Below are 22,959 nucleotides of genomic sequence, written 5' to 3' on the forward strand. Positions count from 1 at the left end.
ACTGTAGAGTGAGTAAATGTTTCCCATTTCCCCACTACACGTCACTACACATACTTTTTATGAAACTAAGAATTATTTGTCTCATTGTGGCCTCTTTTTAGCTGCAGAGCTGACTCGCGTGTTACATTCAGTGACAACAAATGTTCTTGCACAAGTGTGGAAGGGGCACAAGAGTTGGAGTTTGGCAGGCCTGGGTTTGTGGCCTGGGCTGGATTGTGACTTTTGTAGACTCCAGGCACTTTTACAGTTGTGGACTCCTTCTTTCATTAAAAAAGTTAAATATATTTTACCATTGTGTTGGCATGAGACAAATCTATTAATATCATATGTTAAAACATTGTTTTCAACCTGAATGTTCCTTTCTTTTCTTCTGATTTTAAAAGAAATTTTAAAACATTTAGTTTTAGCCCCTAAGAGTATCCTGGGCCCTGCGCCTATTGGAGAAGTGAGCCCTGCTTGCACCTTTGCCTGCCCTGGACATGCCTCTTTGCTTGTCTTCCTCATCTGTAAAATGGGGTTGTTGGACTAAATGATGGAGTGCATTCAAGGACAGGGCACCTGGGGTAAATAAATGTGGGTTTCCATTCTTCATCTCCATGGATTTGATTTTCTATTTCTATTTTTGTGATCTTGCTGCATATGTGGTTTTCATTGTGAGTCACCTTCAAAATTCTCTTTGGAAGTAGGTGGGGTATAAATTATAAATAAAAATTCCTTTTTACTTCCTCAGCACTTAGCACAATGCTGAGCTTTATATACCCAATCCTTGTTTGTTGACTGTGCCGGTAAATGGCTCCCTCCCGGCCAACCTCCGCCCACCACCCTGTCCCACCCCAGCCTGACTGCTCTTAGAGGAGGCATCCTTTCTGTCTTTCTTTGGCCTCTTCTCTCTCCCTCAGAATTCTTCTTTCCTTAGTGGCCTGTGCTCAGCTGGCTGTCAGAGTGAGGAAGGTGCCCACTAAATGTCACACGGTGAGCTGGGTAATCTTCCCATAGCCCCACAAGGCACAGTGTGTGCCCTGCTCCACCCTGGAGGACGCTGTGGCTCAGCGAGGAATTGGCTCCATACGTGGTGGGACTGGGATTTGAACCCAGGCCTGTCTGGCCAGGCAGTGGCATGGTGTGTTAAGCCTCCATGATTTGCAGTTTCCAGAGATCTGAGGGGGTTTCTTGGCACTGTTCAAATCAAACACTACTGGAAAACGTGGAAGTCCCTTGAGGTGTGTATTCAGCTTTGTCACCATCCCTCAGGCCCCACCATTCACCCAGCTGGAAGTTTGTGCTGAAACTCTCTTCCTAAATGTTAGAGGGGAGCAGTGCCACAAGCAAGTGGGGAGGAAGTGGGAGCCACACAGCTCACGCTGGAGATTCAATGGTGTGCCATCAAGAGGGTGGCCACCAAACACATTTCCTTTATTGGCCCGAATTTAGAGTGCTCATCTCCAGGGCTTTAAGACGGCACCAGAGTATTCAATGAGCTCGCATATGTGAGGCGCTTACAACAGCGCCTGGCATACGTGTTGGCTGGAGCCAAACTGAATGTACCGACTCATTCAGCGCACATTGAGCACCTACTGGGCTGCGTGCTGGGAAGATGCACATGAATAAAACATCTTCCCACTTATTCAAGAGAAGGCAAAATAAAAATTGCCCCGTGATGGGATAGAATCTGCAATTAAAAAGAAGAGCATGTGCAAGTTTATTTATGTCCTATTACACAAGCTCCTCCATTCTCCACCCCCACCCCCACCCTCTCAATCTGTCGCATTCAGGGATCTGGGGCTCTGAGCATTTGCTTGAATTAAACAGATTCAATGGCATGTCAGGGTTGGGAGGAGAAATGGAGAAGGTGAAAGAATGAGATGGAGCAATAAGTTAAAAAGAGAGATGTTGGTAGTCAATGCACAGATGCCTCCTCCTGGAGAGGAGACGAGGTCAGACAGACAGACCTGGAAGGTTCCTGTGGGAATAATCATATTATTAATAACTGTGGCAACGATGCATGTTACTGAGTGCTTCCAGTGCCAGGCGCTGCTCCAAGCCCTCACACAGATGAGCGTATTTAATCCTCCCAATCCCCTAAGGAGGCAGCTTCTATCATAAACCCCATTTTAGAGCCCAGAGGCTCAGCAGGGAGCAGTGACTTGACCAAAGGTACCACCGCCAAGAGGCAGCCTCCTGCCTGGAGCCTGCACTTGTCCTATGGCCTTCACATAGGTGCCTGTGACACTGTGGAACAGGTGAAGTCAGGGTGGGGTGTACAATACCACTGCAGCCTAGTTGGAGTTTAGAGCAGAAAGCATGAGGTCGGACTGGAGGAGTTTGAATCCTGGGCCCACCTCGACCAACTCTGTGACCTTGGCCAAGGTCTTTCTATGTCTCTGTTTTCTTATAAATGAAATGAAGATTGAGGATGGTGATGAGGACACCACCTCCTGGAGTGGTTGTAAGGCTTTAACACCATTCTGCATACATAGGGTTTAGCAGGGCCTGCCCAGATGAGCGGGATACACGGCAGGCATCCCTGAGCTCATGATTTGTCCCTAGGAGAGCTCGCCCTGCCATCATCTGGGCAGATGAGCTCAGGCTGCCAGGCTTCTGCACTCACAGATGAGGGGGCCAGCTCAGGACAGGCAGTGGGAATCACAGAGGGAGAAATGCTAATGAGAAGTGACTCCACCCATGGAGCCTGTCCCCAAACTGTTAGCATGTTGGGAAAAGTGCCCAAGTGTGGCAGGACCTGGCCTGTGGAAATGCCTTAGACAGACACAGCTGATGACTGGCCATGGGGATGCTGAAGGACATCACCTGGCCTCTGCCTCCAAGCAGGGCACCGTCTGGCTGGGGACAGAAGACTCTTCACACGAACCAATGAGTGGCCCAGGTGGGGTCTTCCCAAGGGTCAACTGCAGCGTGTGGTTCTGGCCATTGGAAAGCAGAGTGACCAGCCATGGGCTGGGAGCAGGTATGGGCAGAAGGCCAAGGGGCTGTGGGAGGTGGCGTGTGTGTGGGATGCTGTGACTCAGCCACCCACCCCAAGGACTAGCTTCAGGTCTCCCTGCCCCACCTGCATCAGGTCTCTACACTTTTGACCAGGCATTTCTGATTTTCTCTCCTTTTCCTCTTTTTGATGAGGAGCAGCTCTGTTGTCATAAGTGAGGCACAGCCAAGGCCAAGGTCTTCCTTTCCAGAGCTGTTCTGGGCTGGGCCGACTCTGCTGTTTGAATGTACAGGGCTCATTCTACAGTATGCCAATAAATGTGCCCATGAAAAAGAAGACCTTTAGAGATGTGCTCATGCAGATGAGTCTATCCCACCTGTCACAGAGGGAGGCACGGCAACCATCTGCTAGATTCTCTATTCCCACCCCACCCCTTACATTTTTAACCACAGATTTTCACAGTTTGCCTTACTTATTTAAATCTGTTATTTAGAAAGACACATGTATTGCTAAGTAAGGAAACGGCAGCTTTTGCCCATTGAAGCCTGTTCTTCCCATATTCTGTAGCTGGCTGGGGTCCGCTGAGAGACCCTTATATGTCCTAGCCTGGGTGTCCTTTAACGAGGCTGGATTTAGGACTGAATCCACTCTGGATTATAGAGTGATCTGTACTAGAGGGGGAGGAGAGCTGACACTTAATGTCTTATCTTGCAGAGTAACAGTGAGACCCCAATCTCTTGGTCTCTACTGAGGGGGATGTGGATCCCTCCTTTAACCCAGAGACAATACTGTGCGTCCAAATGCTATGCTCCTGAAGTCATGCCGCACAGCCAGACCATTGATTCAGTTATTCAGCGCCTACTGTATGCCACACATCATGTGCCAGGCACTGGCAATGCCTCGGGATGAGATGAAGTCCCCACCCTCATGGAACTGACACTTTTGTGGGGAGAGAAGAGCTAGAAAGCCCAACACAGATAAATTGTGTTAAGTGCCCAGAAAGGAACAAACTGTGATAGAGAATGGAGAATAGCAAAGAGGAGCGGGGGGAAGGAGGGCCTGCAGAAGAATGATGTGGAAGCTGGGCCCTGGCTAGGGAGAGGCAGGAAGAACTCAACACGTGCAGAGGGAAGGCAAGTGCAGTCCGGGAGGAGAGGGAGCTTTACATTATCTGGGAAGCAGGAGAAGAATCTGGCCCTGGGCCTCCTCCCTACCTCCTACCTGGAAGCCCCGGGGTCCTCCCTGGCCTTCTCTGTCTTTGCAGCTCCTTAGAGTGGGAAGGACCAGGCCCTGTGCTTCTGCCCATGGCCTACAGAGCTCCCTAGAGAGCCTGGGCTGCCCGCTTACCCAGTAGTTCCAGGCTATGCCACAGCCTGCACCTGGCCAGAGTCCCAAGGAGTTCTAAAACCTCCCTCAGCCCACACGACACCCCGCCCCATCACACCCCGCTCGAGTAACAGAGCTTGCAGCCTCACAGCCACTGCTGCCATCTCTTTGGGCCTCTGGTCACCTCCACGTAGCCTCATCACCCTGATCATTTCTGCTGCAGTTACAAGGCACCACTCACTGCCCTGCCACGCCTTCAGCCTTCAGCACGCTCTCAGGAATATGCTACTGCCCATTCCCCTTCTTTCTGGTGACATCTGGTAACTTCCTTGAGATCTCTTCAAATGCTGCTCCCTTCTGCACCCCCTCTCCTACGCTTTCCTGCCTCCTTCCCCTCTGTTACTGGCACTTCACTATAAGGCTTACTTACCCTGCTGTTAGCTATTTGAGTCTCTCCCCGGCTTTCCAAGGGCAAGGTCTGAAATACTTTTATACTTGCAGTCCCGGGAGCTGATGCAGAGAGTAAATCATCAATACAGCTTTGTTGAACGAATTCTTCATGAGCCCCTTAGAATAATGATCTCCTTCATGTATTCAGCATTTAACAAGCTCATCCAAAACTTTGGGCCATTGTACACTCGCAACACCATAAGAGTAGGTGCTAACCGGCTGCACAGGTAGGGAAATGTGGAGAAAGGTTACCTGATTCATGTTCGATCACACACCAATTGGTGGCAGGGTTGAGGCATGGTCCTAATATCCTCACTCTTACTTCACTGCTCTTCATTAACTTCAGAGCACTCAAGCCTGGAGTCAGAGAAAAAACACATTTCTCAGTAATCCCATCGTAAGATATAAGCTGAGTGCATACTTGTTTTAACACAACCTAAAAAAAAAAAAAAAAAACTACACTATATTTGATCTTGGGCTTCCCAAGCCAAATAAATAAATTAATTAAAAGTGCACTATAAGATATGAGGTAAGCCTTTATTGAGCACCTATTATATACTGTTATATACGGAACTCAGTATTCTGGGAGACACAAAAGAATTTCAAGACTGTCCTACATAGTACTCACAATTATTCAGGGAAAATGAGCCAGGGACAAACATGGCAATTGGAGATAATGTATGGGTGGGTAAATGCAGACGCTTTTGGAGCAGAGTTGTTCCTGAAGTGCCCGTGGAGAAGGCCCTGGGAAGTCATTCCCATCCGTGGGAGAAGAGGAGTGATAGCAGAGAGGAGATGTGGGGATGAGGAGCAGGGGTGGGAAGGTGCACAGGACAAGGAGGCGTCCCAGGGGCTGGCTGGAGGGAGGGGCCTTATAGGAACACTTGTGGGAGTGCTCCTCTGAGGACCAGAGAGGACCCAGACGTGGTCTTCGGGGATGTCTCATCAACAAGTAAAGCATGACTCTTTCTCAGTTGCCAGAAACAGTTTTGAGAATAACAATCTCTGGCATTGAAAAGGGTGCCTCATCCCCGGGGATTATAAGAGGGTAGGATTTGTCTTTCCAACTCAGCTCAGCTTAACTCAACTCAGTTCAGCTCAACTCAACTCAGCTCAATTTGGCTCAGCTCAGCTCAACTCAGCTTGGCTCAGCTCAGCTCAGCTCAACTCAGCTCAGTTCGGCTCAGCTCAGCTCAACTCAGCTCAGTTCAGCTCAGCTCAGCTTATTTCAGCTTGGCTCAGCTCAACTCAGCTCAGTTCAGTTCAACTCAACTCATTTTCACTCAGCTTGGCTCAGGTCAGCTCAACTCAGCTCAGCTCAACTCAGGTCAACTCATCTCAGCTCAACTCAACTCAGCTTGGTTCAACTAAGCTCAACTCAACTCACTTTAGCTCAGTTCTGCTCAGTTTAACCCAACTCTTCATATTGCCTGTTAGTCATGGATCAGCACTTTCTATCCCCAACTGCTATGGACAAAGCTAGTGGAGTAAGACACACGAACAGAGGTTCCTATCTCCTCTCTGTCCAAACCGCAATCATGACATCCATTCCCTGTTACCTCCACCTACCCCCATTGCAGGTGCTCATAACAAGGTCCAAGGACCCAGCTTTGTTACTGAATATGGAACTTGCGGGATGGTTGGCAAAGGCTCCAGCCCTGATGGAAAGCCCTGGAGGACACGCGGCTCAGCTGAGAGTGTGATGACTCTTCTCCCATTGCAAACTGAGACCATAGTGAAATGGACAGAAGGAGAGAAGGGGTTGTTGTAGAGCTGATGGCCCTGCCTGCCTGGCCCCAACTGACCTGGCCATTGAAGTTGTGCTGGAACCCAAGCAAGTGTCCAAGGTGTCCCTAGGTGAACTTCTAAGGCTGTAAGGAGGTTTCTGAAGGACACATCGGGGCCTCATGGAAAAGTATGTTTGGTGAGGGCCTTTCTCTATTCTCTCTTTCAAAGCCATGCATTGGGCTGGTTCAGGGCACCAGGCAGGGCTCTGCTTCTTTCACTCTGTCCTCAGGCAACAGTACTGCATTTCAGCAGCTCTTTAACCTCAAAGACCTGTGAGTCAGTGTAGAGCAGGTCACACACACAGCATCTCTAGTTGAGCCCGCTGGCCTCATCACAATGCCTGTGAGCTGTTCACGGGCCTATAGAGTTCATGCCCCTCCCCATGTGTCAACACAGGAGCTAGTCCACGCTGAGGAAAACATTTATTGTATCTTTCCCCAGCAGAGTTTCTATGGAGAGATTCTCCACCGATTTTCATAACTTCTCTCAAAGCTTGACAGCCTTTGTTCAGCTGTAACCTGGATCTAACCTCCTACTACAGCACAAGCCAGTTCTCTTTGGTCTGACCCTCAGAGACAGGCCCTTGAGTGAGAAACTCCAGGATGTACACCATCACATTGGGAGTGGGAAGGTGGAAGAGAGAAGAGACAAAAGAAAGGGGGAAATGCCTATAGCCTCTGCAAAACCAACAAGCAGAATGGTGATAGAGACTAGCCTGGCCAACATGGTGAAACCCCATCTCTACCAAAAATACAAAAATTAGCCAGGCGTGGTGGTGTGCACCTGTAATCTCAGCTACTCGGGAGGTTGAGGCAGGAGAATCACTTGAACCCTGGAAGTGGAGGCTGCAGTGAGCAGAGGTCATACTTGGGTGATAGAGCAAGACTCTGTCTCAAAAAAAAAAAGAAAGAAAGAAAGAAAGAAAACCCAAAACCATTTGTGGAGTATGTATTACATGCCAAGCACTATTCTAGGCATCATGAACATACATGAATACAAACACGTGGACAAATATCTGTGCCTCACTCATTTCAGAGTTGTTCACAGAGTCACAGTTGCAGTGGAGAGAAGCAATTATGCACAGATGGGTAAGAGAGCCCAGGGATGCTGAGTGACATGCTTTTGGTCACCCAGGAAGTCGAAAGGCAGAACCAGGTGTCTCGACTCTTGACCTCTCCTTGTTATTCCTCTCACGGTTGGAAGTGAGCATTTCTTAGGAAGACAAAAGAATCTTTTATTTTCTGGGTTCCTAGACAGGAAGTCCTGTTCACTGCTTTGGAGGGGTTTTCCTCCCCCAGGGAGACCCTGGCAGGTCAGCCCTTGTGTTCATGGTGCCTGCTGCTTGCAGAGAAAGTTATGTTCCTGGACCTTCATCTTCTGGAAGTATGTAAATGCATGACATTGCTTTTTTTAAATGCTTGGTATTTATGAGGTCTTTTCCCCCTGAGGCTGCCCCATGTTCTGAAATGTGAACATGGTAAGCAGGATGGATACAGTTTTGGAGCAGTAAGTACAACCAGATGTGCAGATGGGGCTGAAGAAACACCAAACTTTTGTGAGGGATGCAGAGCCCAGAGACCCAGCCTGTTTCTCTCCTCTCCGGGGAAATTAGTTTAAAACTGGCAAAAAAAACCACAGGTCAAGGTGTTACCTGCCTACCAGTTTCACATACTCCCTGCCAGACTGCGAACCTGGTCTTGCTCCGATTCACCCAGCTCTCAGTGACAGCAGATGGCAGCCAGGTGCTGACACAATTCTCTCATTTCACTCCAACAATACCGCCCAATAAATGGATAAGCAAGCTGAGGATCAGTTTCGCTAGGTAACTTGGCCAGGGGCACACAGGTAGGCAGCAGGAAGGGCTGAGATGCAAACCAGGACAGCTAGGCTGCAAAGGCAAACACACTATCTTTGCAGACCAGCCTCTTTCCCCCAGGGATTCCCTGTCCAGTGGCAGGAGATCTGCAGGGTTCCAGCAAAGATGGGAGGCTCCATCCCAGGCAATGAGAAACACCTCCTGGCGGTATTGTAGCAGCCAGTGGTAAGGTTTCAGTGGAGAAAAAGTAGTACTCATCCTTGCAGAATTCAAAAGCAATGGTGAAGCAAGGCGCAGCTGCATCAAACGAGTTGTGAATGACACATGTCACCACACAACCATGCTTAATTTTGGAGAAGCAAGTGGTGGATGCTTTAAGAGTTCTGCACTGTGACCTGGAGTAACCTGGAAAACATTCAGACTGGAAGGATTTAAGCTGCACATTGAAGGATGGGAGGAATTTGCAGAGGCAGAGAGGTATGAGAAGCATATTAAGTTGAGAGTGTGTGAAAAGAGCAGGAACACAGAGAACATTAAAGAGGTGGTGCTGGTGAGACGAGAAATAACATTTACTAAGCACCTATTGTGTACCATGAATGGTGCTGGGGCTTGTGCATATTATCTCGCTTATTAAATCAACTATATTCAGTTTTAATTTACATATATAAGAAAATGCACGCCGGGCGCGGTGGCTCAAGCCTGTAATCCCAGCACTTTGGGAGGCCGAGACGGGTGGATCACGAGGTCAGGAGATGGAGACCATCCTGGCTAACACGGTGAAACCCCGTCTCTACTAAAAAATACAAAAAACTAGCCGGGCGAGGTGGCGGGCGCCTGTAGTCCCAGCTACTCGGGAGGCTGAGGCAGGAGAATGGCGTAAACCCAGGAGGCGGAGCTTGTAGTGAGCTGAGATCCGGCCACTGCACTCCAGCCTGGGCCACAGAGCGAGACTCTGTCTCAAAAAAAAAAAAAAAAAAAAAAAAAAAGAAAATGCATACATTTGAAGTGCACAGTTCAATGAGTTTTGGTAAGTGTATATACCTGTGTAATCATCATTACAATCAACATACAAGACAACATTCTGTATCTGCAGCTCCCCTTGTATGAATTCAACCAACTGCAGATAGAAAATATTTGCAAAAAAAACCACAATAAAAAATTAACACTACCACGCCTGTAATCCCAGCTACTTGGGAGGCTGAGGCAGGAGAATCACCTAAACCTGGGAGGTGGAGGTTGCAGTGAGCCAAGATTGTGCCACTGCACTCCAGCCTGGGCGACAGAGTAAGACTGTCTCAAAAAAAAAAAAAAAAAAAATACATACATACATATATATATATATATACAGCAATGAACAACAATATAAATTTTAAGAACAATAGAGCATAACAACTATTTCCATAGCATTAACATTGTATTAGGTATTTTAAGTAATCTAGAGATGATTCAAGTATATAGAAGGATGTGGGTGGGTTATATGCAAATAGCACACAATTTTATATAAGGGACTTGAGGACCTGAATTTTGGCATTGGCTGGGTTCCTAGAAACAACCTCTTTGCTGGATATGAAAGGACAACTGTATACATTTCCATCATTCTCAAATTCCATCATTCTCATGTTTTTTTTTGTGGTCAGTCACCAGCTCCCTCCCTCCAGCCAATCACTGATCTACTTTCCATCACTGTAGATGAGGTTTGCTTTTTCTAGAATTCACATAAATAGAATCCTACAGCAAGTGGTCTTTCATGTTTGGCAACTTTGGCTCAGCATATTTCTGAAATTCATCCATGTCGTTGCATGTATTGGTAGATGTTCCTTTATAATACTGAATAGTATTCCATTGTAAGGCTATCCTCCCACCTATTTGTGAACATTTGAGTTGTTTCCAGTTTAGGGGTTTAATGAATAAAGTTTCTATGAACCTTTGTGTGCAAGCCTTTGTGTAGGCATGTTTTGATTTCTCCTGCATAAACATGAAGAGGTGGAATTGTTGAGTCATATGGTGAGTGAAAAATTTTATAACAAACTGATGAATTGTTTTCCAAAGTTGATTAATAATTTTATATTCCCAACAGCAATGTATGAGACTTCAAGTTGCCCCACCTACTTGTCAACACTTTGTATTGTCAGTCTTTTTAAATTTAGCAATTCCAATAAGTGTGTAGTCGTAGTTCGTTGTGGTTTTAATTTGCATTTCCCTCATGATTAATAATGTAGAGTATTTACTTGTGCTTATCAACATTTGTATATCTTCTATGAGTGTCTGGATTAAAATTAGTTTAAATAATTAGGCCACTTTAAAATTGGGTATTTGCTTTCCAATAATTGACTAGTAAGAGTTCTTTAGATGTTCTAGATAAAATTCCACTGTAAAATACATGTATTACCAATATTTTCTTCAAGTCTGTTGCTTTTTTATCTCCTTAAAGAGTAGTGTTAAAGAGTAGAAAATTTTAATTTTTATGAAATCAAATTTATCAATTTTCCTTTTGTAATTTGTGTTTTTTGTGTCCTATCTAAGAAATCTTTATCCATCCAGAGATGGCTGAAGTTTTCTCCTGTGTTTTCATCTTGCTGTTTTACAGTGTTACTTTTACATTTAGGTCTATAATCCATTTCAAGTTAACTTTTGTGTGGTGTGGGGTAAGGGTTAAAGTTTGTCTTCTTCTATATGATATCTAATAGTTCCGGAACCACTTCTTGAAAAGAATATCCTTTCCTCATTAAACTGCCTTGGCAACTTTGTTGAAAATCAATTGACCAAATAAGCATGGGTCTATGTTTGGACTCTATTCTGTGCTATTGATCTATATTTCTGTACTTATGCCAATACCAATAGTCATGATTACTACTGTGAAGCAAAAATGAAATCCAAAGCTCCCTGACTGACTAAACAGACCCCTTTTGGCCAAAGAGAGCCCCAAGAACCTTAAAAACTAAGTGTTCTGACCAAGACGAGATGGGAGGTTGGTCACGCCCCATTTACCCCTCTCTTGCTAACCACCATTAGACTTTTTCCCTAAGAGTTAAACAGAAACCAGCCCTGGAACACAAAGAAGAGAAGATTCACTCAACAACCTGGTACCTTGGCCAGACTTCCCTCCCCTTTCAGTTTCAACAGAACAATCAACCAGCATTCCTTCCTGATAAGAGACTGCTGACCACGGACTGGCTCTGGTGTGCCCATGGAGGCTGCACACGGAGCACCTGTGTGTCCTTTGTTTTAACTTTTGATGTGTACAGCCTAATTTTACTGCATTTTAATGTTAAGTCTCCACCCCAAAGTGAACACGGGACATACATAACACATGTTTGCTTACTATGTATGCGTGCAATGTCCCCTCATGCATATTCATGGCCCCTCCTGTAACCTGTTAAATATGTATGTCTATCCAATTGACCAAGCATGAGACTCCTGTAACACACCCCCTCCCTCGAAATATCTGCTTTCAGTCTCTGCCAGAGGCTACACCTCCAAGTTTTCAGGTTGCAACCCTTTATAAGAAATAAAGTTATCCTTTCCAAACTTACAAATTTTGTGATTTTAAGTGAACACTACTATTAAGTCTTGAAATCAGGGCATCTAAATTATGTAATGGTATTTTCTTCTCATTTTTTTCCTAGCTATTTAAGGTCTTTAGTATTTTCTTATAAATTTTAGCATAATTTCCACAAAATAATAATTTTGTAGAAATCTTATAAATTTCTATACAAAAGCCTGCTAGGATTTTGATTGGGATTGCATTGAATCTGTAAAGCAATTTGGGAATAACTTGACTGTTTTTTTCTGTTTTTGTTTTTGAGACAGGGTCTCACTCTGTTGCCCAGGCTGGAGTACAGCGGTGTGATCATGGCTCACTGCAGCCTCAACCTCTTGGACTCAGGTTATTCTCCCACCTCAGCCTCCTGAATAGCTAGGACTACAGGCACATGCCACCATGCCTGGCTAATTTTTTGTATTTGTTTAGAGATGGGGTCTTGATATGTTGCCTAGGCTGGTCTTAAACTCCTGGGCTCAAGTGATCCACCCACCTCGGCCTCCCAAAGTGCTGGGATTACAGATGTGAGCCACTGTGCCGAGCCTGACACTTTAAACACTATTGCTTGTATTCATCCAAGTTCTCTAGAGAAACAGAACCAAAAGGATGTGTGCATGAGCATCTGTGTATATCTTAGTCTCTTCTAGCTGCTATAACAAAATAACTTAGACTGGGTAATATAAACAGTATAAATTTATTGCTGGAGGCTGGGAAGTCCAAGACCAAGGTGCCAAAAGATTCAGTGTCTGGTGAGAGCTTTGCTTTCTGCTTCAAAGATGGTGCCTTCTTCCTGCATCCTTACATGATGAAAAGGACAAATAGGCTTCTCATAGCTTCTTCTATAAGGTAACTTTTTCTATAAGACCTTATAGCTTCTTCTATAAGGTCACTAATCCCATTCAAGAGGGTGGAGCCCTCCTGACCTAATCACCTCCTAAAAGTCACATCTCTTAATACTACTACAATGAGGATTAAATTCTAACATGATTTTTTTGGGGAAATCAACATTTAGACAATAGCATACATATATTTATTTAGAGAGATTTATTTTAAGGAATTGGCTTATGCAATTATGGGGGCTGGCAAGTCCAAAATCTGCAGAGTAGCTTGGTAGGCTGGAGATCCAGAGAAGAACCAATGTTGCAGTTCAAGTTCAAAGGCCATCTGCTGCCAAAATTCCTTCTTGCTTGGGGGAGGTTAGTCTTTGTTCCACTAAAGCCTTCAATTGATAGTATTAGGCCCACCCACATTATAGCATATAATCTACTTTACTCAAAGTCCACTGATTTAAATGTTAATCTCATCCAACAAGAAATCTTCACAGAAACAGCCAGCCAGTACACTGACTAGCCCTCCAGTACAATGTTGAATAGGAGTAGTGAGAATTGATATCCTTGCCTTGTTCTTATTCTTAGGAAGAAAGCATTCAGTCTTTACTATTATGGATGATATTAGCTATAGGTTTTCCCTAGATTTTCTTTATCAGGTTGAGGAGATTCCTTTTTATTTTCAGTTTGCTGAGAGTTTTACAATAAATGATGCTGAAATTTGTCAAATATGTTTTCTGCATCTGAGATAACTGTTTTTTATATTTTACTTTGTAAAGATGATGAACTACTTGATTAATTTCTGAATATTAAATCAACTCTGCATTCCTTAGATAAGTCCCATTTGGTCATGAGGTATTATTTATTTTATATATTGCTGGATTCTTTATGCTAATGTTTTGCAGGAACTTTTGTGTCTGTGTTTGTCAGGAATATTGGTTGGTAATTATCTTACAATATATTTTCCTGGCTTTAGTATTGGTAATGCTGGACTGCTAAAATGAATTGAGAAGCATTCCTTTCTATATTTTCTGAAAGAGTTTGAGTAGTATTTGTATTTCTTCCTTAAATGGTGGATAGAATTTCACCAGTGAAGCTACCAGGAGCTATATTTTTCTTTATGGAAAGTTGTAAATCAAAAATTCAGTTTTTAATAGATATAGGGCTATTTAGATTTTCTATTTCTTCTTGATTCAATGTTGGTAATTTGTGTTTTTCAAGAAATTTATTCATTTTCTCTGCATTGTCAAATTTATTTAAAATTGTTCATAGTATTTCCTTATTATTCTGTTTATAAGATCTTTTAATTTATATAGAATTCCTGATACTGGTAATCTATATTTTCTCTCTTTCTTTCCTTGATCAGTCTAGCTAGAAGTTTATTACTTTTATTGATATATATGGAGAAACAATTTTTTTCATTGATTTTATTCTATTATTTGTTCATTTCATTGATTTCAATCCATTTCATCGATTTCTGCCTTTATTGTTTCTTTTGTTCTACTTACTTTAGGTTTAATGTACTCTTATTTTTCTACACTCTTAAGCTAGAAGTTTAGATCACTGATTTTAAAGCTATTTTCTTTTCTAATATAAGCATTTAAAACTGTAAGTATCCCTCAAACACTGCTTAGCTGCATCTCACAAGCTTTGACATGTTGCATGGTCATTTTCATTTGGTTCAAATATGTTTCCATCCCCTTTGTGATTTCTTCTTTGATCCATGGGTTACTAGAAGTGAGTTTTTACATTTCTAAGCATTTGCATATTTTCCACATCTTTCTGTTACTGATTTATAATTTAATTTCAAATTACTATGACCATTCATAGTATCAGTACTTTGGATTATTTAAGTTATTGTAAGTTTTTTGAGACTTACTCTCCATCTCAGCATCCAGTTTATTTTGGTGAATGTTCTATGTGTACTTGAAAAAGTGTGTCTTCCGTTATTGTCATGTGAAGTGTACTATATATGTCATTTCTGTCAAGTTGGTTGATAGTATTGTTTAAGTCTTCTATATCTCTGTTTTCTGATTATTTGTTCTATCAGTTACTGAGAGGAATTTTGGGATCTCCAGCTACTTTTGTGGATTTGTGTCTTTCTTCTTTCAGGTCTGTCATTTTTTTGCTTCATGTATTTTAAAGTTTTCATATTGGGTACATATACATTTTGGATTGCTTTGTTCTTGATCTATTGACCCCCTTATCATTATGAAATGTTTCTCTTTATCTGCAGTACTACAGTATTCTTTGTTCTGAAGTGTACTTTGATATTAACATAGTTACACTGACTTTTTAAATAATTAATGTTGTGCATGGTATTACTGCATGGTATATCTTTTCCCATCCCTTTCCTTTAATCTAACTGTATCTTTATATTTTAGGGTTTTCTTTTTAAAGAGTGTATAGTAGGGTCTTGCTTTTATATCCAGTCTGACAATCTACGTTTATGAATTATAGTGTTTAGATAATTTACATTTAACGTAATGATTAAGTCAGATATATATCTACCATCTTGCTACTTGTTTTCTATTTGTCCCATCTGTTCTTTGTTCCCTTTTTATTCCTTTTTGTCTTCTTTTGCATTCATTGTACATTTTTTAGTATTCTATTTTATCTCCACTATTGACTTGCAAAATATATCACCTTGTTTTATTGTTTTTAGTAGTTGCAATAGGGTTTAAAATATACATAATTAATATATCACCTCTACTTTCAAACAATATTATACTAATTCACATATAATATAAAAACCTTCCAAAAATATACTTTCATTTTTATATTGTTGTCATACACATACTTTACTGCTGCATGTTATTAACATCACAATACTTTCTTTTGTTTCAAATCATTGTTTTAAAAACTAATTTTAAATAAAGGAAAAGGGAAAAAGGTAGTTTCTTCTTATCCACATATTTGCCATATCCTAGTCTCTCCAGTTATTTGTATTGATTCAAGTTTCCACTTGACATCATTTTCCTATTGCCTAAAGAACTTTCATACTTTTTTAAGTCCGGTACTCCTGGGAACAAGTGCTCTCATCTTTTGTCTACCTGAAAAAGTCATCATTTCACCTTCATTTTTAAAGTGGGTTTGGGCCATAATCTTAAAAGACATAATCTTAAATGCCATAATCCTGTTAAAATCCCAAGAGATCAAAATCCCTAAAGTCTAAAGTCTTAAAAATCATAATGCTGAAAGATCAAAGTCTGAAAATCTAATTTTGGAAAAACTAATTTCAAAAAATTCTTTAAAGACATTTATTTACATTTTAAAGAGAGATTTCCTTGAGAAACATATAAAGACACAACAGAACACTTCATACTTTACCCAATAAAATGGGCAATCATAACATACATATTTTTACAAGCATAAACACTCAGGTATACTAACAATAGTCACATGGATATAATAGTTATAAGCAGATGAATCATATTCATAAAGGAATAGGTGAAAAAGCAAAATGTATACATGCATGTCAGTATGGTCAGTAATTGTGTGTGCCCAGCTTTATAACCACTGTCATTTGAAATAACATGATGGGCAACCTAAGTCTTTTGATGAAATCAATCAAAAACCTCGGTAGGTCACCATTGTATATGCAGTGGCCCAAAGAGCCAAGATTTTGAGACATTTTATCTTTCTCAAGTGCAGATGTACAAAAAGAACATCTTTTCATTTGCTAAGGAAGTTTCAATATTTTACATCCATGGACAATGCTTATATGACAAAATCAACGCTGTGATAATGCAATTTTGTGGAATTACATTTGCAAAAATTTCATAAAACAAATTGGAACTCACTAAAAGTCTTTACACAATTTATACTTAGTACTGGAAATGATGTGAAGATGAAATACATAGCATAGCAAATTGGTGTTATGTATGAAGGGGCAGAAATCACACACAATTGAATAATTTAGCAGGGGAGATTTCTTGTATTTTTTGCCTGCATTTTCACTTCTTTGATCTTTGAAACACTCATTGAACTTGTATTTGGAGAGTGGTCGTGGTGTACAAATTTTGTAAGTATATGATGTCCTTTTGAAATTCTGGTTATTGCTTGGCTGTTGCAATTAAGCAATTTTCTGTTTTTGCAGTGTCAAAAATAATTACCTTTTTTTTTTTTTTTTTTTTTTTTTTTTTGGAGATAGGGTCTCACTCTATCACCCAGGACTGGAGTGCAGTGGCACAATCTCAGCTTACTGCAGCCTCGACCTCCTGGGTTCAAGTGATCCTGTCACCTCAGCCTCCCAAGTAGCAGCTGGGGCTACAGGCTTATGCCACCAGGCCCAGCTAATTTTTTAAATTTTTGTAGAGATGGGGTCTCTGCCATGTTGCCCAGGCTGATCTCAAACTTCTGGGCTCAGGCGACCCTCCTATCTCAGCCTCCCAAAGTCCTGGGATAGCAGGTGTGATCCACCATTCCTAGCCTAAAATTAGCTTTTAAATTTGAATCTTTCACTATTAAGTAAACTTGTACACTTTTAACTTTTCACTTTTTTTTTTTTGTAAGGAAACAATTTCACAGCTCTTTTCTATTCTTCTGTAAGGAATACGGTAAGAAGGAATGATACTTGGCCTCCCCAATACCAAATCTGTATTAGGCAGTGTTCTCCAGAGAGATAGAAGAAATAGGATTTGTATATAGGTATATGAGAGGAATTTATTAGGGGAATTGGCTCATGCAATTATAGTGGCTGAGAAGTCCTACGACAGGCTATCTGCCAACTGGAGACTGTGGAATATGGGAAGTGTGGTTCAGTCCAAGTCTGAAGGCCTCAGAGCCAGGGAAGCCAATGGTGTAACTCTCAGTCCAAGGCTGAAAGCCTTGGGATCCAGGCGGGGGCTGCTGATGTAAGGTCTGGAGTCTAGAGGCTGTCAAGTCTGGATCTCTTATGTCCAAAGTGGTAGAAGAAAAGCCTGTCCTAGCTCTCAGAGACAGACTCATTCACCTTCTGTATCTGTTCTCTCTGGATCCCTGGATGACTGGATGGTGCATACCAATGATGAGGGCAGATCTTCCCCACCTAGTCCACTCAGACTCACATAGCAATCTCCTCTGGAAACACCCTCACAGACCCACCTGAAATCATGCTTTACCAGGTTTCTAGGTATTCCTTAATCCAGTTGAACTGACACTTAAAATTAAGTGCACAATTCCCCTTGTCAATTTGGCACATACACGCATCTCCTTAAACCAAACTTAATTTCCAAATAAAGACAATAACAAGGTAATAGTTCTGCCTATTACCATGCTACAGCCAACATGATTCAACTATCTTGTGTACAACTGAAGATGCACTAATCCCTTCTCCAGAATTTGGCTTTCAGAATTTCAGTTCAGTTTGAGATTTTAATCTTTTAGGATTATGATTTTTCAGGATTTTAGACATTAGGGATTTTAATCTTTATTTTTTTATTTTTTATTTTTTGAGATGAAGTCTCACTCTGTCACCCAGTCTAGAGTGCAGTGGTGCAATTTCAGCTCACTGCAACCTCTGCCTCCTGGGTTCAAGGGATTATCCTGCCTCAGCCTCTGGAGTAGCTGGAGTAGCACGTGCCACCACACCCAGGTTATTATTATTATTATTATTATTATTATTATTATTTTGTATTTTTAATAGAGATGAGGTTTCACCATGTTGGCCAGGCTGGTCTTGAACTCCTGACCACAAGTGATCTGCCCGACTTGGCCTCCCAAAGTGCTGGGATTATAGGTGTGAGCCACCATGCCAGGCCAGATTTTAATCTTTGGGATTTTGATATTCAGGATAATGGCATTCAGAATTATTATTGGCAACATTTTAAATTATATTTTTGCTAGACTTAGAATTCTAGGTTTGCTTTTTTCCTTTCCATACTTTAAAATGCATTCCATTGTCATCTGAATTGCGTTGTTTCTGAAGAGAAGTCTGCATTAAGTTTTATCTTTTCTCCTTTGTACAAAATGTTTTTGTCTCTGGATGCTTTAAAGATGTTTTCTTTGGAGCCATTTTTCAGAAATTTGGTCATATATTAATAACATCTTGGTGTAAGACATTTGGCTGTATAGATTTATATTTCTCCTCAATTTAGGGGGAAATTCACTATAAAATTTTCAAGCTTTTTTCTATTTCCTCCTCTCTCTTATCTTTGTGGCACTCCAATTTCATGGATACTAGACTGCTTCGTATTGTCCCACAGGGCATTGAGGCTATGCTGTCTCTCCCTACTCCCCCACAAGTTTTCTTTCTTTCTTTCTTTTCTTTGGTTTAGATAAGTTTATATTGCTATGTCCTCAAATTCACTGTTATTTTCTTCTGTAGTGCCAAATACGCTGTTAGTCTCATCCAGTGAAATTTTCATTTTATCTCTTGAAGTCCCATTTGGTTCTTTTTCATATCTTTCATTTCTTTCTCATTATATTCATTTTTCTTTGACTACATAAACTTATTTATAATAGCTGTTTTAAAGTTTTTGTGTGCTAATTTCATCATCTCTGTCATTTCTTAATTTTTATCTACTGATTTTCTTCCTGGTTATATGTCACATTTTCCTGCTTCCTTTCATGCTTTGTAATATTCTTTTGGATGCTGGACATTGTGGATTTTATTTTGTTCTGTGTTGGATTTTGTTATGTTCTTTTGAAGAATGTTGATCTTTGCTCTGGCAGGCAGTTAAGTTACTTGCAGAATAGTTTAACCCTTTTGAGGATTGTTTTTCAGCTTCGGTAGCACTTCTGCTAAGGTGTGACTCTTTTGTGGTCTCTAACTGAATGACTCTGAACCTCAGTGTGGACTTTCTATGCCGGCTGGTTGAATGCATGTATCTTGTAGCCCTGTATGACTGCTGGGAATTGTTCAGCTTATATCTGCCTAGTAGTTCTTTACTTAGTCTCATGGAGTTTCACCGTACTCAAGTTCAGCTTAGTGTTCAGCAGCAGGTTCAAGGGGACCCCTCTGCAGATTCTGAAAGTTTTCTCAGCATAACTCCCTTCTTCAAGGTACTTTGTTACACAAATTCTGGCTGACTCAGCCTCCCTGAACTCTGATCTCTGATACTTCAACTCAGTAAATCCACCATGCTCTCCCAGGATCCTACTCCCTGCAATATGGTCCCAGAAACTGTCCCCAGGCAGAAACCTGGGGTAATGACAGGGTTCACCTCATTCATTTTTCTCCTCTCATGTATCATAGTCCTGGGCTGACTGTTGTCTAATACCTGAACACAGGTGTGGTATATAATTTGTCCATTTTTGTAGTTGGTTATGGTAGGAGGCAAGTTTGGTCCCTGTTTCCCCAAAATAATATTTATCATTTTTAAGAAAATGAAAAATTACAAGCACATAGAAAAATATGGAGAAGACCCATCAGTCTGCTGTATTCAGGAGACCCATCTCACATGCAGAGACATACATAGGCTCAAAATAAAGGGATGGAGGAAGATCTACCAAGCAAATGGAGAACAAAAAAAAGCAGGGGTTGCAATCCTAATCTCTGATAAAACAGACTTTAAACCACCAAAGATCAAAAGAGACAAAGAAGGCCATTATATAATGGTAAAGGGATCAATTCAACAGGAAGAGCTAACTATCCTAAATATATATGCACCCAATACAGGAGCACCCAGATTCATAAAGCAAGTCCTTAGAGACTTACAAAGAGACTTAGACTCCCATACAATAATAATGGGAGACTTCAACACTCCACTGTCAACATTAGATAGATCAACGAGACAGAAAGTTAACAAGGATATCCAGGAATTGAACTCATCTCTGCACCAAGCGGACCTAATAGACATCTATAGAACTCTCCACCCCAAATCAACAGAATATACATTCTTCTCAGCACCACATCGCACTTATTCCAAAATTGACCACATAATTGGAAGTAAAGCACTCCTCAGCAAATGTAAAAGAACAGAAATTATAACAAACTGTCTCTCAGACCACAGTGCAATCAAACTAGAACTCAGGACTAAGAAACACAATCAAAACCGCTCAACTACATGGAAACTGAACAACCTGCTCCTGAATGACTACTGGGTACATAACGAAATGAAGGCAGAAATAAAGATGTTCTTTGAAACCAATGAGAACAAAGATACAACATACCAGAATCTCTGGGACACATTTAAAGCAGTGTGTAGAGGGAAATTTATAGCACTAAATGCCCACAAGAGAAAGCAGGAAAGATCTAAAATTGACACTCTAACATCACAATTAAAAGAACTAGAGAGGCAAGAGCAAACACATTCAAAAGCTAGCAGAAGGCAAGAAATAACTAAGATCAGAGCAGAACTGAAGGAGATAGAGACACAAAAAACCCTCCAAAAAATCAATGAATCCAGGAGTTGGTTTTTTGAAAAGATCAACAAAATTGACAGACAGCTAGCAAGACTAATAAAGAAGAAAAGAGAGAGGAATCAAATAGATGCAATAAAAAATGATAAGGGGGATATCACCACCGACCCCACAGAAATACAAACTACCATCAGAGAATACTATAAACACCTCTACGCAAATCAACTAGAAAATCTAGAAGAAATGGATAATTTCCTGGACACTTACACTCTCCCAAGACTAAACCAGGAAGAAGTTGAATCCCTGAATAGACAAATAGCAGGCTCTGAAATTGAGGCAACAATTAATAGCCTACCCACCAATAAAAGTCCAGGACCAGATGGATTCACAGCTGAATTCTACCAGAGGTACAAGGAGGAGCTGGTACCATTCCTTCTGAAACTATTCCAATCAATAGAAAAAGAGGGAATCCTCCCTAACTCATTTTATGAGGCCAACATCATCCTGATACCAAAGTCTGGCAGAGACACAACAAAAAAAGATAATTTTAGACCAATATCCCTGATGAACATCGATGCAAAAATCCTCAATAAAATACTGGCAAACCGGATTCAGCAGCACATCAAAAAGCTTATCCACCATGATCAAGTGGGCTTCATCCCTGGGATGCAAGGCTGGTTCAACATTCGCAAATCAATAAACATAATCCAGCATATAAACAGAACCAAAGTCAAGAACCACATGATTATCTCAATAGATGCAGAAAAGGCTTTTGACAAAATTCAACAGCCCTTCATGCTAAAAACGCTCAATAAATTCGGTATTGATGGAACGTACCTCAAAATAATAAGAGCTATTTATGACAAACCCACAGCTAATATCATACTGAATGGGCAAAAACTGGAAAAATTCCCTTTGAAAACTGGTACAAGACAGGGATGCCCTCTCTCACCACTCCTATTCAACATAGTGTTGGAAGTTCTGGCTAGGGCAATCAGGCAAGAGAAAGAAATCAAGGGTATCCAGTTAGGAAAAGAAGAAGTCAAATTGTCCCTGTTTGCAGATGACATGATTGTATATTTAGAAAACCCCATCGTCTCAGCCCAAAATCTCCTTAAGCTGATAAGAAACTTCAGCAAAGTCTCAGGATACAAAATTAATGTGCAAAAATCACAAGCATTCTTATACACCAGTAACAGACAAGCAGAGAGCCAAATCAGGAATGAACTTCCATTCACAATTGCTTCAAAAAGAATAAAATACCTAGGAATCCAACTTACAAGGGATGTCAAGGACCTCTTCAAGGAGAACTACAAACCACTGCTCAGTGAAATCAAAGAGGACACAAACAAATGGAAGAACATACCATGCTCATGGATAGGAAGAATCAATATCGTGAAAATGGCCATACTGCCCAAGGTAATTTATAGATTCAATGCCATCCCCATCAAGCTACCAATGAGTTTCTTCACAGAATTGGAAAAAACTGCTTTAAAGTTCATATGGAACCAAAAAAGAGCCCGCATTGCCAAGACAATCCTAAGTCAAAAGGACAAAGCTGGAGCCGTCACGCTACCTGACTTCAAACTATACTACAAGGCTACAGTAACCAAAACAGCATGGTACTGGTACCAAAACAGAGATATAGACCAATGGAACAGAACAGAGTCCTCAGAAATAATACCACACATCTACAGCCATCTGATCTTTGACAAACCTGAGAGAAACAAGAAATGGGGAAAGGATTCCCTATTTAATAAATGGTGCTGGGAAAATTGGCTAGCCATAAGTAGAAAGCTGAAACTGGATCCTTTCCTTACTCCTTACAGGAAGATTAATTCAAGATGGATTAGAGACTTAAATGTTAGACCTAATACCATAAAAACCCTAGAAGAAAATCTAGGTAGTACCATTCAGGACATAGGCATGGGCAAGGACTTCATGTCTAAAACACCAAAAGCAACGGCAGCAAAAGCCAAAATTGACA

The 22,959-nt window shown here is 41.4% G+C and overlaps 1 protein-coding gene across 1 annotated transcript in view; it reads right to left on the reverse strand.

Moving 5' to 3' along the window:
• SOCS5 (suppressor of cytokine signaling 5) overlaps positions 1–22,959 on the reverse strand; it is a 167,346-nt gene that overhangs the window by 55,072 nt on the left and 89,315 nt on the right. The window contains exon 2 of the transcript XR_004054406.1: positions 4,970–5,074. The gene's annotated coding sequence lies outside the window, so the exon portion shown is untranslated. The remainder of the gene's footprint in view (positions 1–4,969; positions 5,075–22,959) is intronic.

The sequence above is a fragment of the Rhinopithecus roxellana genome, chromosome 17, assembly GCF_007565055.1.
Source record: "Rhinopithecus roxellana isolate Shanxi Qingling chromosome 17, ASM756505v1, whole genome shotgun sequence".
NCBI classification, from domain to species: Eukaryota; Metazoa; Chordata; class Mammalia; order Primates; family Cercopithecidae; genus Rhinopithecus; species Rhinopithecus roxellana.